Source organism: Peromyscus californicus, unplaced genomic scaffold (assembly GCF_007827085.1).
Source record: "Peromyscus californicus insignis strain IS unplaced genomic scaffold, ASM782708v3 Scaffold_9__1_contigs__length_137607984, whole genome shotgun sequence".
NCBI lineage: Eukaryota > Metazoa > Chordata > Mammalia > Rodentia > Cricetidae > Peromyscus > Peromyscus californicus.
In genome coordinates, this window is record NW_026294617.1 from 74,982,846 (window position 1) to 74,986,290 (window position 3,445).

General features: G+C 47.8%; 1 pseudogene; it reads left to right on the top strand.

Moving 5' to 3' along the window:
* The first annotated feature begins 216 nt into the window (after positions 1-216).
* On the top strand, positions 217-2,032 carry LOC128106643 (rac GTPase-activating protein 1-like; annotated as a pseudogene).
* The last annotated feature ends 1,413 nt before the right edge of the window (positions 2,033-3,445 follow it).

Sequence of the window (3,445 nt, forward strand, 5' to 3'; positions counted from 1 at the left end):
TAACAAAAACCAACCAGAACATCTTTCCAGAGACTGTAAGAAAAACAAACTTTTGACTTTGCCATTAGTGAGGCAGGCAACTGGCAGCGAGCAGCCATCATGGTGTGCAGCTGTGGGAGACGGAGCTCTGTGGGACGAGTTGGGCTGTGTGGGCTCGGGAGCAGGAGCCTCGGAAAAATGTATATCACGATGGTGACTTTGTGGACTCCGGAGCAGCTTGTGAGCTGGTTGGAGATTATCAGTGGAGGAAACGGAAGCACTGAATTCAATCTAGGTGGTGAAGGACTTTGAGGATCTCCAGAGGAAGCAGTAAAGAACCAACCAGGAGCTGAAGAACTTCAAAAATCAGTTGATGGAACCAGAGACTGGGTGGAGCGCTCCGGGTGTTAAGCTGAAGCATGCATGCAATCAAGTGGATGCCGAGCTCAGAGGGAGACAGCAAGCCGAGGCTGAGCGGGCAAGGCTGGAACAAGAGATTCAGCTGACTCGAGATACACGCGTGTGCGGCACATCTGGTGGCTTTCAGAGAAGCCGGGAACAAAATTTAGCTCTGGATTTTCTCAGCTGGGGCCAAGCATCCATTGGCAATCCTGGGAACAATAGACTGTCAACCATTGATGAATCGGGTCTCATTTTCATCAGACACCAGCTTTGACAAGACGGATGAATCACTGGACTAGGATGCTTCTTTGGTGAAGAATTTCAAAATGAAGACATGAGAAAAGAGGTACTCCAACAGCTGACAGTTCACTGAGGGCCCTTCTGGGCCTGCAAAAAACAAACAAACAAACAAACAAAAACCCTGTTTGATTGACTCTGTGGTAGAGCAGGTCAATGAATCCACAGTCACAAAAACTACAGTGACTGTTCCCGCGATGGCAGGCCCATTGAAGCCCTGTTCACCATTGAGACACCGGTGTCCTGGACCAGGAGTTGAAGGAAATCAGGTCCTTTACGACCTGTAAACAGGGACTCCACTCTAAATAGCAGGCCACTGGAGCCCAAAACTGAGACAGACGATTCAGGCATACCTCAGAACAACAGAGACATATGCCTGTACGACTTTGTTCCAAAGACAGCTATTAAACCTGAATCTTGTGTCCTATGCGGAAGGCAGATAAAGTTTGGCAAGCCATCTCTAAAATGTCAAGATTGTCGTTTGGTCTTTCAAGAAGGTCAGACTGATGTCCTCTTCCCTGGTGGGAACACTTGTCAAGCTTGGAGAGGACATGTTGGCGGACTTTGTGTCCCAGAGCAAACAGGTGTGTTTCCTGCAGTCAGTAAATGCTGGGGACACTAGGCAGAAACGGCTTCACTTGAGGTATCAAGCAGGGGAAAAATTTGTCTTGTTGACCCACGTTGGTGGCAGACTTACTTTTGTTCCCAAATCTGGGAGGGCACTTGGAGAGATTGTATAATCTTTGCAACAAGGAGCTTGACAAGTTGGGATTCAGGAGGAGCCCCAGGCCCCAGTGATACCACTTTAGTCTGGTATCCACCATGTTGAGTTTCTGTTGCCACTCTGGGTGTACATATTCTCTTGTCCCACCATGGTGAACTGATTCCAGGATTCCAGGGGCAGGAAGAGCAGGTTCTCCACCACCTTGAGCTGACACTTGATGTCCCGGAACATCGTCACTGGGTCTGGGTTAGGCACAGCGTGGGCAACTGTTGCAGGGCCAAAGACTTGAGCTGGACTGGCAATATTCATCTTCGCATTTGGACTCTGAGTCACTGTCTGCAAGTGAATCACGAGGAAGGCTAGTGCGTCCCTGTTGGGTCAGGGCAGTTGACTGACAGCCTATACTGCTGTCTTCATCTGTTATTTCTGCTGCCGCCATGAAGACTTTGCTTAGCCAAAAGGTCAGAAGGGGTTCTTTGAGGTTTCGAAGGAAGTCTTTCAGGAGGCTGCATGGATATCATCCACGTCAGACCTCTCAGCCCAGTCTCTTTCACACAGCTGGCAAGAGTAGCAGGGATCACTGAGAAGTCTGGGACACGAAGTCCACCAACATTCCCTCTCCGATCTTGACGAGTGTTCCCACTGAAGAGGACATCGGTCTAACCTTCTTGAAAGACCAAACAACTATTTTCACACTTTAGAGACAGCTTGCCAAACTTTATCTGCCTTCCACACGGAACACAAGATCCAGGCTGTCCAAGTAGGGAGAAATGGAGCCAAGCAGTCCCCGAGCTCTAGCAGTGATGCTGAGGTGGTGGTGTGCTGGGTGTGATCCAGGATAGGCCAATTGAGAGCTCGTCCTGGGATCCCTAGAGGTTGCAGGGATGGCCTGTCTCAACCTCTCCTTTGGCTCCCTGATGCCTACAAGGGAGTTTGTGACTCACAGAGCTCTTAACAATCTGCTCCCAATTCCCTTCCTGTTTCTTTGTGAGTCATGCTTCCACATACCTGTAGGTCCATCTGTGTGGAAACACTCTCCAGTCTTCAGGATTTTGCTCACACTGTCCCACAGAGCTTAGCTGTTATCCGCGTTTCTGCCCAAGCAGCTTCTACTCATTCTTCAAGGCACACCACAAATGTCATCTTCTCTGCGGAGTCTGTCCTGGGGCTTCTTGGTTTGTTTCTTCTCAGTTCCTACAGATTCTGATCTTGCCTTACTACAGTAATTTTCAAACTGCCATGCTATTTGTTTTGAGGTTAAGTGCACACACGTTGAAACCAGACTGCCTGGATTCAAATCCCAGCTATACCATTGACCAGTTGTATACCCTTGGACAAGGTTTCTATTTCTAGTTTCCTGCAATGTAAAATAGGGCTGTGAATATCTAACAAGGTTTTGAAAGGGTTAAATAGACTAGTGTGTGTCAAGAACTTTGGCTATTGCCCAGCACATAGCCATTATTATTACGATCATTATTTGTTTGCCATTAACATCTGTGGTCTTCACCTGATGATTGGGTTCATCTGTGCATCAACCACCATGGTTAGACCAATTGTAATCCACAGTCAATAAGCTGGATCTGGAGGTGTATGAGAGTCCCCACAGCCCCTTGTGTATAGACTGGGTGAACAGATGCAGGCACGTGGCTCTTGATTTCCGGTCTACGTTCCCCTGAGCTCACAGCTCTGCACTGATGTCTTTACTGTCCCCAGCAGCATGAACTGTTCAGTCCCCACCATCCAGACAAAAGACATGACAGTGTTCTTGTAGACATCTTGGTGATTTAAACTAAGCCAGATTTTCTTACTCTAACTAGTTATCTAGCTAGTTTTATGGGATGCTTACTGGTGATATCACCTTTTGTCTTGCGAGAAATCTAAGCAGAACGTTAGGTGTGGGGCTTCTAGTTCAGATGCCATGTCTGCGCTGGTAGTATATCTGCTTCACAGAACAATACCAAAATCAGTGGGCATTTAAAATGAAGGGCTGGCTAAACAATCAATAGAGAAGGCAACAGACCAACAAATTAGGTTGGGCCTGGT